This window comes from Lissotriton vulgaris, chromosome 9, assembly GCF_964263255.1.
Source record: "Lissotriton vulgaris chromosome 9, aLisVul1.2, whole genome shotgun sequence".
Lineage (NCBI taxonomy): Eukaryota > Metazoa > Chordata > Amphibia > Caudata > Salamandridae > Lissotriton > Lissotriton vulgaris.
Window position 1 is genome coordinate 904,352,042 of NC_141697.1, and position 14,684 is coordinate 904,366,725.

Consider the following 14,684-nt stretch of genomic DNA (forward strand, 5'->3'; position numbering starts at 1 on the left):
TGCTGCATTATTCCAGCGGCCCTGGATATTATACTCTGTGTATTTAGAAATATAAAAGACCAATTTCGCCGTTCCAATTTGTTATCACCTTATCGTTTCTAACCAATAATATACCGCCGCCCTGCCCTCGAGATGTTTCTGGTAGGCGGTTTCGTGTTACGTGTTTCGTGTTATGTCCCTTGTCCCGCCGTCGCAAGCTGCCTGTTTACAAACACCGAGAGGGACAGTTATTGGTTCCCGGTTGGAGCCGCCTGTCTCGGACAACATCACTGATGAAAAAGAGGAGGGGTGAGGTGATGCGTCACACATCATCACTGGAGAGGAGGAGAGTCGGTGCGTCACAGCATCATTTGCGGGGAGGGAGACTGGTGCGTCACAGCATCACGGGAGAAGGCGCTGTGGTACCCGCAGCATCAGCAGCACAGCCAGGAGCATCCAAGCCGGACCTTGACCCGCCTGCCCAGGTCAGACCATCCAGACGACGTTTTTTTGAAGGGGGTGTCGGCGGGAGGGAGACAGGTGGGATGAAGGGGGCGCTCTTGATACAGCCGAAGCGAGAGAAAGGGTGGATGGGGCAGAGCGCGGATAAAGAGAGGGCTGGGTGGTAGAGGGTGGATCTCAGGTGATGAAGGAGAGAGAGGAATATGACTCACGGGGAGAATGTGAAGATGGAGCGTGAACGGAGGATGGAGGAAAGAGAGGACGAGAATAGACAGTAGGAATGAGGATGAAAGGGTACATGACAGACTAAACACAGCAGAGGAGAGCGAGTAGAGGGTGAGGAGGGGAGGGGAGGGCAGAAGCAGAAACGGAGATGAGAACGAGGGAGAGAAGAGGAAACGGTATATATGAGAGGGGTTAGAAGAACCGAGGAGGTTTTGGTATTTCGGAAAAAGGTCTAGGAGAAGAAGATGCGCCCGAGAGGGTTAATTTGAGGATTTTAAAGGATGGAGACGAGAGGGAAAGAAAGCTAGAGGCAGAAGAGGGTGATGATGAGAAGAGGATGGGTCGAAGAGAGGGGTGGTCAGAAGATGAAATGAAGGAGCAAGGGAAAGAGGGGCGCGAGGAGAAAGTGGGGAGAGAGGCAGAGTGGGGCATTGGAGGGGACTGAAAGAAACGGGCAAGGGGGAAACGAAGGGGTCTGCATGGAGCTGCGAGCGGGATCCAGAGAGAAGAAGGCATGAAAGGGGTATGGAGGGAAGAAGAGGGAGTGATGCGAAGGAGAATGAAAGAGGGAGAGACATAGAAGGCTTAAGGAGAGCAAGATAGAGGGGAGGGAGGGAGGGAGGGTGCTGGTTGACGCTGGGGGCGGAGGATACTCTAATGGTACTGCGTGGAGAGGGAGTCTGTGCAGATAAACAACATCCGCCCAACGCAGGCTGGGATCTGTTCTCTGTCATGTAGTGCTCATTTATTGTATTAGCATATCCACCAGTCAGACACCCCCCTCCGTCGAGGGAGCCATGGTTCCTTCCAGCCCTCCATGTGCCCGATTCTATCAATGTGTTTATTGTTCGTTCTTTACATCTGCATATTAAGGTATTAAAGCGATGTTTGTTTTGGACATCCTCTAATACTGAAGGCGTAAAGCTCACTGCCCTAATTTACGAAGTGTTGTGCCCGAAGGGGTTTTTAATGGTAAAAACATCAACACAATGGAAGTGGCGGTTGGTGACCCACAAACATGGTGATCGGCATAAATAGAATTCAAAAATATACATACAAATAAACAAACATTAACATATGGGAAACATTTTTTTTCACTTACCTGAGCCTGCAGTACGTCCTCGATATTCTCCAACCCCTGGCTCCAGACTCTTCCGAATGCAAGGTCCCACAGGTTGAAGTGCGCATGTCGGTTTGGCGGTAGCAAGGTATCCGACCAAACCAACATGCTCCATTCTGCAGAAAGCTGGACAAATAAAATGGTAATAAAATTGTTTTATTAAAATTGTATTTTTCCAGCTTTCTGTGTGTAGGGGGGGGGGGGGGGCACCGGCGCAGCGCTGCACTGCCACTGCACAATGCTCTGCATCACTTTCTGCCATGCAAACTTACATGGAAAACTAGTAAATAACCAACAATATTTCTTCTATCTCTATGCGTATATAGTACATATTCGAAGTATTACAGTAGCTTTAAACTTGATATATATTTGTATTAAATATACAATGACGATTTCTTGGTAAATTGAGTTCGGTCCCCCTTTTTTTGTGTCCGCCATTTTCTGAAATATGCAGAAAAATTTCCATGGAAGAAACAGTGAGCTAAGTGAATTACAATGAGTAAAGCTGAATTCAAAGACCTTTTTCATGTTCATTCTCCATTAGGAGGTTGGAAACTTGGACTTGGGTGCAAAAATGGACTCAATTCGGTGTGACAACAAAATCTGCTTAAGCAATTTTTGACCCCAATTTTCCCACAAACCCTTACATTGAGAAAGAAAATGTATTAAATAGCTCTTTCAGAAATATCACATGTAGAATTATAGATGGGTAACAGTGAATTAAGGAGATGTTTTTCACAGAGGTGTTCTGAGTGACATCAAATAGACAACAAGAGCAACGCTCAAGTTGTTTATGATGTCACTCAGAACCTCGAGGTGAAAAACATCCCCTTAATTCACTTTTCCCCCCATCTATAATGTTATGCTATGTATGGCCCCAAAATCACCTTCTCCTGCTTTCAACTGCTACGCAGTGGCATAACGACGGAGCCGGAACTAACTCAGCCTCTCCTCCCAGTCCCAAATTGTTTTTTTAAAACATATCTGCAATCCCTAACTAACCCTGACCACCTTCTCTGCTTACCTTCCTCCTCCTACAGTTGGCTTTCTGCTTTCATTCAAAGCAGACAGGCTATCAGGGAGGTCAGTCAGCCTGGCCTTGAAGGCCTTTAGGACATCACAACAATGGGTAACCAGTTTTGTTGTCAACTGTTGCCATGTCATAGCAGTGAGTTATGACATTTATAAATTGAAATTGACAATAGAGGCCTACACAACAATCAAATTATCTGTCTGTACACAGATAGTAGCAGGTATACATGAGATCATGACAGAAGTTGGCAACATGGACTGGTGGTGGTGTAGAGAACCACTCAAGGCCACTCTCAGTATGCCGGTTAATGGTTCCATGAAAGCACAGGGTGTTCAGAGCGTGGGCTGGCCTTACAAATGTCTCAGTGGGTTGAGGGCCAGGTAGGGTGTTGTTCAACTTAGAAGTGGTGTTTCGTGATGAAGAGGATGACCTATTACCTGAGGTCAAAGGGAGGAATTTAAACTTGTAGGGTGCAAAAGAGTGGGACCATCCTGAATTTTGAGATACAGTTTGTTAGTTCTATTTTGCTGGACTCTTGTCACTTTCCTGACCCTTCAATAGCTATATAGGGTCTCTTTACTATCTCCTACCAAATCAGGTGTGTCATTCCGAAACTATGCATTCAATGTTCAGATCATTTTCAAATGATCTGATGAACCTATATAGGACCCAGATGTTATTCCGTCTATCTTCTCTGTTGCACAGAAAAGGATGAACAGCTGGCCGAGCTTAAATAAGTTTACACTATAATTTTTACGGTTAGCTTCCTCAGCAAACTGGAAAAAGTTAAACAACAGAAGCAACATATGGGAATTATTGACACACAGGACAGGCTAAAACTGCTTTGTGTCACTTCTCCATGTAGGACCATATTAAAGCTCTAATACACTGAACAGTTATAGAGGTTCACTGCTTCCTCTCAGCGCAGCATAGATATACAATTCAATTGCTAGCCCAATCACTGGCTTGAAACTCAATGATTGCTGTGTCTTACTTATTGACATTCCTAAGAAACAGATCCAAAAACATAAATTTCTTCAAAAGTCGGCAGCTAGCATGGTTGCCAATGTCCTTAGGGAAGACCAGTCCGGTCCCACTATTAGAAGATTGAACCAGATTCCTGTTAAGGCTAGAATGAAATTTGGTAGGCTGTGTTTGACCCACTGGTCCCTGTTTGGGGTTGCTCTAGACTGTCTTAAGAACAGACCTGGAATTCACAATCCCTCTTGGACTCTGCAGTTTATTGGTATAAATCTCTATGAGGTCCTAAGGTTTAGCACGGCTCAAGCAGATAGCAAACACCGTGTCCTCCTATGCTTACTGCATATTATTGGAAAGTTGAGCACGCCATTGAAAACAATGGAGTGCTCCGGGCTTCTAATGGTCGATAGAAGCCCGGAGCATCAACATTCCAATGTTTAAGGCCTCAGGGAGCCCGAGGGGATTTCAACCCTCTCGGGCTCCGTGAGGCCTTGTTTTACAAATTAGAACATTCTGCCCTCAGGGGCGGAATGTTCTAATAGCCTTAAACCCCTCCTTAGTGGGCTCTTCCGGCCATTAAATGCGGGCCCTCGCCTTCGACTTTTGCCTTTAATGCTGGAGCGGCCCTTTAATGGCTTAGAAATCAGTTTAAGATCATTCCAGCCTGATGAACTTTATCTTAAGCTTTGCAGGGATCTGTGGTCTGAAGCACTGGGACAGTGCTTGATAATAAAAAGAGCTGGCATCATGGTTTAAAATCATAGATGGCTGATGGTGTAAAGCAGGGGTCTCCAAACCGGTCCTGGAGGGCCGGATCCAAGCCAGATTTTTTGGATTTCCCCATTGAGATACATGTAGTAATTGTAAAAATCTGGCATGGATCCAGTTATCCAGGACCGGTTTGGAGACCCCTGGTGTAAAGGATGCGCATCTACACACAGCAGAAAAAATTGGGAAAAATCAGATAATAGATCGAAAGAGCAGAATCATGGACATGTGGAGGGATCTTTGGTAGGTTAGGAACAACCATTATCTTTTTTCTGTGTCTGTAAATGGCCATGAAGTATATTTGAATTTGGAATGCCCTGTACAAATTGTTCAACTGAGTATATCAATAGATGTCTATGTCCTATATAAATGACAAATAATATGAATAATGTGAACAATAATAATAATGACAATTGAAATAGAAGTGTCTACTTCTCTGATAAATAAAGTATTCTACCGTTTCAAAGGGATGAGGCCCATGGATGCTGTGTTACATAGAAAAGAAAGTCAGACCAGAACACAGAGATTATAGCAATATATTATATAAAAATATGTTTTCTAAATTTGTATTCCACTGCCTGTTTATCATGTAACAAGTTGCCACAGAAAGTGTAAAAAAAAAAGGCGACACTAATTGCCGAAACAGTGGACTTTGATGAATACATTCATCCTTTTCCCACTTTTGTGTAGGGATTGAATGGGTTTTAAATTGAGTGTGACAAGAATATGTATTCATTTTGACAGAAAAATAAAGCAGATTTTATTGTTCTACCTATCCCATGTCAGATGCTGATTAACTGTTGCCAAAACTGTCAAAGTGGTTGTTTTTAGTGAGCAGAAGAAGGGGCTGTGAAGAGACTTCATTGGTAGTCGAGTTGGCCATTGAAGAATGAATACTATAAGATAGAGCATGATCTGCCATAATTTTAAGATGCCGACGGTAGACAATGAATTGATAAGTGCGCTACGGCTGACCGTATCAGAGGAGGCAGCGCCATTGAGAAGGATGAGACTGGACGATAGATGGTTGTGGTGATAAACTTGGAGGTAATTTGTTGTGTGATCCAAATGTGATTGAAGTTTGCTGTAGAGATTGTTGTAAGAGAAGTATTAGGTGAATAGATCTTGTTGGAGTCTGCACTTTGGAGAAGAATGGAAGGGGGATTGCGGCGTTAGTTGAAGAGGATTTGACAGCTTGCTTTTTGAGAATGGGAATGATGACAGTGCTTGTAGGAAGCTGGCTCTTTATATGGTGGACTAAAAAGAGGTACACCATGTAGAGAGTCCAAGCGAACCCCAGAGGAATTACAAAGGCACAAATGACACTCCAAATGCTCTCTTTTCTGGTAATGTGGGTGAGCAGTTAGGCATATCAGAGGGTAGTGTTAAGCATTTATTACACACACAAAAGCAGTAAGTGAAACCACACTCAATAAAGAAATCTGACACCAATTTATAAAAATAACACATACTTTTATATAAATTTAGATACCGAAATCATGTGATTTGGGTAAGTGCTTTTTGAGTTATACATTTTTACAGTTTTCAGAAATGAACACTGCATTTTCTAGAATGGTAATGTTATCCTATGGAGGAAAACATGTATTGAATTTGGGAACTTGACAACGACCTACAGGACTGTTCTTTAGGAGTTCTGGTAAGAATGGGACAAGGTCCAAGGCCACACCAAGTTACCATCCGGGTACTGAAGTGCGTCGCGGTGTCAGGTGTCCTATTCACTTCAATAGTCGAACGGTCCTGTTACAAAGAAGCTGCAAGCAGGAACCGGGGACTAGTCTGTGGGAACCCACAGGAGGGCTCAACCCTTGAGATCCTCAGGCACATGAGGATGCCTTTGGTCCACTTCTCCTCAGGCTGTGGGACTCTGGTGCAGTGGTGTCTTTTGATGTTGGATTCCGGTGCAGAAGTCTCTTGAGGTTGGAGGGGGCCTGCAGCAAGAGGCTGCAGGCGGCGACTTGAAGTCAAATCTGGACAAACTCAAGCATAGGATTAGCTCTTGTGGGTCTAGGGACCTTGTTGGCACCGTCACCTTCCTTGAACTCGGGCTCTGGAGTTCGGTGCATAGGTCCTGTGAGAAGTCAGATAGCTGCAGTCACAGTCTCACGTCTTGGTCTTTGTTTTGCAGAACAGGGGCAAAGAAGACAGCTGGACCACTTACAAAGTAGGTCTCACTGTCCCTGAGGTCCCTCGGTGTGCAAGTCAGTCTTCCTCTGCATTGGTGTCCTGACTGGGCACAACAAGCCTTGGCTGCTGCAAGGGGCCCAATACCCCAGCTTTCAGTCCTGTGTGGCTCCGGTTGGTCCTGGTGTCCCCTCACTTTATGGGAGGACAGATCTGACCTTAGGGAGCACAGGGTCCTCTTCCTATGGAGCTGCTGCATTGGAATAGTCTGACAGCAGCAACTCTGTGGACTGTATCTCATGTCTTCAGTGCCTGCAGCTGCGGAGGAGCATCTCTTCTACTCCAAGGGAGATTCTTTGGCAATTTGTGAAGCACTGGCAGCCCTCTGGGTTTCTTGAGCTCTGAACAGCAGCAGGATGAGTTAGATGCTCCATGAGGGTCTGGTGCAGCAGGAACGCCGGCCGGGTTGGTACCATGTCAGTCGTGCTCCCTGGTTTTCGGGTCAGCTGCCTTCTTCTTCCACGCCTTTTGTGTCCAATGAAATCTGAAGTCTTGGTATCTGGGAGTCCCCTAAATACTCAATTTAGGGGCGTTAATATGAATGAGGAGTAGTAGCCAATAGACTACTTACCCCTGGGGTCACTACACCCCCTAGATGACTACTGTGGGGAGTGGGCATCACCCTGTTCCTGAATTCCTAATTCCATCACACACAATATGGTGGGATTTCTAAAGTCGTGTTCAAGTCAGATATGGTCACCCTAGAGGTGTGCCCATCCTGGCAGTGCAACACACCTCCTGCATAGCCTATTTCCTGCCTGGCCTGGTGCCAAATGGGCCCTGGACACAGGGGGGTGGGGGTTGCCAGCCCCTCACCTCTGAGGGAAGCCAGATTTGCATATCAAATGTGGCAGGCTATTTTGAATCTCCCTGCTTTGGAATGCAAATTTCACAGCCTTTCCTGGGGGAGGAGGCGATATACCCTCTCCCCAGAGCAAGCATTGTTTCTGTCCTCTGAGAGTGGGCCTCTTACTTCCTAAGAGGTCAGAAACTCATCTGTGGTGGCAGGCTGTACTGAACCAGTCAGCTAGCACACTAGAGGGCTGTTAGGTTTTAGGATTACCTCTAAGGTACTCTCTGGATGCATGTGTTAATAAATCGATCACTGGAATCCTTATGAGTTTAATACGAGGTGTTTGAAAACAAACACCATATGTTTCAGTGAAGCCAATATGTAGCTGGGGAACTCGTTTTGACCAAATGCCCAATGCATACCTTAAGATGACTTTCCTGCTCATTTGCAATATTTAGCAATAGAACTAGACATCACAGGGGCACATCTGTTCATACAGATATGTCCTCACATAAAATATAATACACCCTGCTTTAGGGCTGAAAGGTCTGCTGTAGGAGTGACTTACACATATTCGATGCAGTGACTTTGGCATGGCACACAGGAGTGTGTCATGTTTTCACTCATGGTTTGCACTATGTAACGACAGCCTGTAATGACAGTCTGTGTGTAATTTGTATGTGGGTCGCTTAGAGTGGCATAAGATGTGCTGCAGCCATTAGGGACACTCTTTAGTACCCCTGCCCTAGTTACCTGGAGTACCTTTTACTAGGGACTTACAGGGGTGCTAAAGTCCTTAGCCAATTGTTGCACAACTATACTTTACCTTTTTTAGGGAAGGAGCACTGGCACTGATGTCTGGTTAGCAGGCCTCAGTGCAAAGTCAGAGTCGAAAACCAACATCTAGTAGCTAACAAGCATTTGCAATACTATCGGTCTTGCCTTTGGGACCATATAAGTAGTTAGCAATGTTGCATATTACTACAACACAGCTTCGCTCATTACTGCAACATAGCGTGCTCCAAGCACACAATAGTGCTAGGGGAGGAGGCCGGTTTCACTAGCATGAAGTGTGTGGCCGGTGCTCAACCCATGTAGCTATCTTCATTGTTAAAATGCTTGCCCAGTGTTTTAATTTCCATTCCAACCTAAAGGCAGGATAACTGGCATAGTAAGTAGGAGAAGGGGGTGTTTGGCAGGGGAGAAATAGCACGAGGGATAGCAAAACAAAGAGAGGCTGGGTTGAGGTGCAAGGACATTAGATAGCGAGATGGAACAAGGGGCAGAAGAGAAAGAGAGCAACGCGGGGCAGTTTTATGTTTGTAGGGTGACTAGATTTTGAAAATAAAAAACCAGGACAGAACAGACATAAAAGTAGGACTAAAGCCTTTAGCCTTACTTTTATGTCTGGCCTGTCCGATACAACAGAATTAGAGAAGAACACTCGCCCATCTCCATAGCAGTGTTCAAAAAGAGAGCACTGCGCTGATTGGTAAACAGTAAAGAAATAATCACAGTAAAAGCAGTGTTTGCAGCGCTTCCTTGTTATCACGTCTCTGAGCTCTCTACCCCGACTCAAGCCGTGACCTCCGAGTTCAGAGACATAGTGCCAATATCGGCCCACTCACCAGCCCGCTCGCAGCAACATGCATGTCGCAGAAATAAGCAGACAAGACAACTTTTTGTTGGAGAAAAGTAGCTGCAGGTTTATTAGCATATACACATGCCATCAAGGTGGGTTATCTTACAGACGATCCAAAGGCAAGCCGCCCCTCGCGACCTACCACCTGATGGGCCAATTTGCAATGTGGCCTTAGCCCAGGGGTACTCATAGTACGGCCCGCGGGCCAGTGGCGGCCCGCCTGGCCTTCCCTGGCGGCCCCCGGACCTCTTTGCTATACGAGTCATACACATACTCGTGTATGTGTAGGAGTTCCTACCTGTAAACAGAGAAGATGGCCGAACGCAGGAGCATACGTAGTGAATACGTATTCAACACGTATTCACAACGTTTGCTCCTGCGACCATCTTCTCTGTTTATGTGTTACCTCTGATTGGCCTGAGTTTCAGAAACGTCACACACGGCGCGAAGCACAGACCCTTTAAGTCAGCTGTAACTAGCGCTGTTACAGCTGACTTTTAAAGCTTCCTGTGTCTGTGACGAAGTCGACTTCCTCGCAGCCCCTGTAAGTAAAAAGCTTATGGAACAAGGAAACAGTGGTACTGGCATAACTACACACAATCATTGGGAAAAAAGTAAGTAAAAACCTGCAAATTTGACTCGATATATCAAATCCATGAGCTACGTGAAAATGGACTCTACAAAAAGCCCGTATTTCAGGAGGACGACACTGGCGGGAAATGCTCTTCAAAATTAAAAATTGTATAACAAAGACACCAACGCAGAAATTCACTGTTCAATTTTCAGGTTTTGACGATGAATGTAGAAAAAAAATCTAAAACAGTCAGCAAAGTCAAAGGTCAAAGAGAAGGGTTGTGCAGCCACTTTCTGACAGATATTTAGGTGAATTCTGCTGTGTCTGTTATTTGAGATCTACTTTCAGACAAGTTGCCTTTACGAGTGATTTGATTTCACATCCAGGCTTCTCAGGGCCCAGGAATCCACTGAAGTCATCATCAATGCATTGCTGGGGGTCGAGAGAGCACGCGCCCTTCCACTGAGCGCTGCGCTCTCCTGGGGGATTACAAGAAATGTGAACTGCTGGAACTCGACCTGAAATTAAAAATTAAAGTGGCCCTCCCCTTCTCACGAGGGGGAGGGGGTGTGAGTGAGGGGAAAGAAGAACCACGTTTAGTTACATTATTATTAGTGGTGGTATTACAATGTGTACCATGCGCCTCACCTCGCTGGCCTCTGACCCCTCACTAAGCGTGTTAAAGTTGTTCTCCGAGCACAGGAGATAATCTGCACTGTGTTAATGCAAAGCCTTGTGGTGAGAGGCACCCGCCGCGTGCCGCTGTCCACGAGCGGCCACAAATTGTATGTGCAGTTTGTAATGTAAAATATTTAATGTCGGCGGGAGACGAATGGCTGCATTTCAACAATCAATCAGGCCTTATTACTTCACAGAGCCAATGCCGCGGCAGCTTCAGAGATTTTTCCTGGGTCTTGTTGTCTGGTACACTCCAAAATGCCACGAAGAAACATATGCATTTAATATATTCCAGCGGTTGTAGAAACTAGGAAATCGGCGAATAAGAGGGAACTCAAAGGGATGGCAAGAACAGGAGACACAAAATGAGGGCAAAGAAAGGAAGCGAAGAGAATAGAGGAGAAGCAAGGGGGAAGAGAAAACAGCTTGAGGTGGAAGGGGGAAACAGAGTAAAAATGAGGGAACAGCAAAGGCAATTGGGGGATAGGAGAGAAAGGGAAGGAACATGAGAGAGAAGAAAGGAACAAGGGAGAGAAGAAGGGATTAGGAGAGCAAGGGAGGGAATGTGAAAGAGGTGATTAGTTGAGAGAAAAGGGAACAGGAGAGAATACGAGAGGTGGATAAAGATGAAGAAGAGAGAACAGTGGAAAGGCAGTAAAGAGACATCCCTCAGTTGCTTGCCAGCTAGTTTTGCCCTAAATATAAATGTCAATCCACACATAACTTCGTTATCGTCAATGTGCACTGGCTCTGCTGTTTGAGGGGCATATGTGTGTTTGTGTTTCTATGCTCACCAATTGCCAAATGATGCCTGTTTTTGGGACTCTGAAGTCTGTACTGAATATCCGGTTGCTGCAAATTGCCATGCAATCCCATTTAAGATTGCTATTGTCTGATAATAAAAACATGTTATAAACATGTGCTCCATGTAGTTAAAACTGCTTTGGAAATACAGCATTGCCTAGTAATGTTTTGAAATGGCAGTGATTTTTTTCCCCCACTGACCCCGCCCCCACTGACCCCGCCCCCACCGGTGCAGCCCTCGGCCACAAACCACACTTTCAATTTGGCCCCCGAGAGAAAGTTTGTGAGTACCCATGCCTTAGCCAATCGTCGCACCCCCAGGGTCCACGGCACAGACTTCCTGGGGATATTAGGCCTCAGCATCCTTTGTGCTCCTGAAGAGGGTACTCCCGGGTACCTTTCCGCCTCTGGATAGCCCTGTAACTCCGCCTGCAACACAAATGAGAAAAGATTAGAAGACATTTCCCCCCCACCCTGAAAGCGCCGGGTATGCGGTAGGGAGGGAAACGGCATCAGGGTGAGGGGACAGCGGACAAAGAGGCCGCTAGGTGGGCGGGGAAGGAATATATACTCTCCCCCGCCCACACCAGGCCGGAAGTGACGCGCGGGACCCTCCGGGGTCTCATAGCACTGGGCTGCCCCGTGTGCCATCTTGTGGCACTAAAGGGGCCGCCCTCTTACTTGTGTCCCCTGCGGGGACGTGTCGGTCGGCCTGCATTTCTTAAAGCAGTAGTATGTGGGGGAAGGGCTGCTGAAGTCAGAACTGCGCAGAGCCCCCCATACCTCCTTCCTGTGATCCTAAAGAGTTAGGAATAGCCCATGTGAGCCGTGCGCATGAGCTGATGCAAAGATGACCTGTGCCTCGACTTACCTGGTCTCCGGAGACCCCTGGCAGTAACTTTGCAGAGGTGCGCCAGCCAGCCTCCCAGTAAGAGCCAAGCTGACCACTGGTCTGTGTACAGACCTGCCTGCCACAGAGGGCTCTGGAGTGCCTGCAAGGTACAAGGAAAAAGAAGCACGTTCCATGACAATATTTTTGGTCTGTCGTTTTTTAAAGTGCTAACTTTCTAGAGCGATGGATGCACTGCATTGTGAGATGTGTGATCCTTGTTGCATTCAGTCTGTTTTTAAATGAATCCCTGACCCACCCACCACGTGACAATGCTGGCTTCTCGTTGGACAGAGGCAGTGCGGTTGCTTTAAGATAAAGAAACTAATTTGCGCGTTGCGCAGTGGCTGGCTGTAAAGCAGGGAGAGAATGTTTTTAAAAGAAAAAGCATGGTGTTCCTTATTGGTGCCGGGTTTAGTCTCGAAAATATGGTGGGTTTAGTAAGTGGGAGGGTTGTAATAGCTGCAAATAAAATAATATTTAAATGAGAGACCTTTGACATTGGAAACAAGCAGCCGCTAATGTCAGGGCTGCTCAGAAAGTGAAAGCACGCATGGCGCGCTGAATCTAAGCAGAACTTGTCGTGCCGGCAGGAAGAGAAACTCAATCAAGAAAATAGTGCTTACAAGACTAAATAACAGGCATTGTGAAACATCCGAAGTAAAGGTGCCAGTAGCCATGGGAGGTTACAAATGAAGACAAGGAGGTACTAACAATCATATCAACCAATCAGAAGCCTGCATTTATGAAGGACAATGGCACAAGCCAAATGACAAATATGGGCAGAGAGTGGGCGGGGCTTCTCTTCCATACTCAACTACAGCAGCTCACCAGAGCAGCGCCTGCGCGCTGACTCAGGCTTGACCTAAAACGGGGCAAAAAGTGTGTGGGGGGCTGCAAGAGAAGCCCAGTTCCCAACAGTGCTGGTATACATATACAATGCCTAACCATTTGTAAAACCTCCAACTCCACCTCCAAATCACCATGTACGTATCCACGTTCCTTTCATTGATGCTATTGTTTGCACCACTTTCCTTCACATAACAATGCCAAGCACGTTCCCTAAACAATAGTAAATCTGGGTGGTAAACTCGCTTTCAGAGGCTCTACAGTTGGACTGGCAAACTATCTAGGTATCAGTTTGAATTACATATGGAAAGTGTTGTAATGTTTGCATATAGAAGTTCAGTATATTTACTTATGTATGTATACATTGCACATGAGCATTTTACCCGTTGGTGTGAAACCGTGTGTATTCCCAGTGGAGTGTCAGAGGAGAGAACATTGACATGTAATGCAAATCAAACAAGCACATGCAAAATTGTATGTAACTCACAAAGGTACTCACATAGTCTCGATACACTTACCTGTGCACAAACATACGCCGAAATGGCCCCAGTGTACCTTACACAAAAAAGTGGACCAATCCAGACACTTTTTACAGCATGTGTGCTAGGAGGGGAGGTAGGTAAGTGTGTAGTAAGAATTACAATTTGCATAACATAGTACAAGCAACATATTCTTTATTTTGTCTGATTCTGTATTTGTTTATAATATGTAAACATGAGGTTAGGATAGTAAGCGTAAGCCCAATGCAATTACCAACTCCTGAGGTTATGCGGGCACATTATGACATGTGTATCTTATGCATGAGCAGCATGGGAATGTCAATTTATAGGCGGCAAGGAGTAGTCAAATATGACATTCAGAAAACTAATTTATACAGTGTGAAGATTACACGTTTAAAACCATACCTTCAAGGTCTAGCTGCTAAAAAAGACCATTCTGTAGAAAAAGGTGGTGCTTTATAAATAGTATAAGATATTTAAATGTTTCAGCCATGATTGCATTTGTTCTTTTAACTTATTTTCCCATATTTGATTGTTAAATGTAAGCCTGGGTTTTGATAACCATCGAATGTATTGATTCTTGGTCAACTTTTCAAATGATATCCCCCTTCATTCTTTCCTGCCCATTTCTTTGTATTTTTTTCAGTGAATGTTCCTATACTGTCTACCTGGGTTAGGTTCTCCCAGTTCTGTACATGTCACTACTGTGTTTCCTTTGTCAATTTGTGTGACTCTATCTCTCTCTTCACTCTTCATGACTCTAGACCACCATCACAATACCACCAACAATGCTACACCCCAACAATAAACGCAACGGTTACTACCACCACTGCCAATACCCCATCATCAATAACATACCCAGCAAATCACCACCACTAATGCCACAACTAGCACCACTAGCATCACCATCATCAGTACCTCCACCACCAGTACCATGATCACCACTACAACTACAATCACCACTGCCACACCAATACCACCACTACCTGCAGCACCATTACTACCACCATGTATACCAACAACAATACCACTAATACTAACACCACAACCAACAATACCACACCACCATTACTAATGCCACCTCCACATGTATCAAAACCACCAACATCATGCTACCACCACTACCAAGCATTGTCAAAGCCAATAGGTCGGTTTTTAATGTCCTATTTCAAGGGAAATATTATT

At 45.5% G+C, this 14,684-nt stretch overlaps 1 protein-coding gene across 2 annotated transcripts in view; it reads left to right on the forward strand.

Annotated features, from left to right (window-relative positions):
• The first annotated feature begins 337 nt into the window (after positions 1-337).
• The window catches only part of CLIP3 (CAP-Gly domain containing linker protein 3), a 265,248-nt gene continuing 250,901 nt past the window's right edge, over positions 338-14,684 (forward strand). For both annotated transcript variants that reach the window (XR_015300039.1, XM_086938686.1), the window contains exon 1: positions 338-464. The gene's annotated coding sequence lies outside the window, so the exon portion shown is untranslated. The remainder of the gene's footprint in view (positions 465-14,684) is intronic.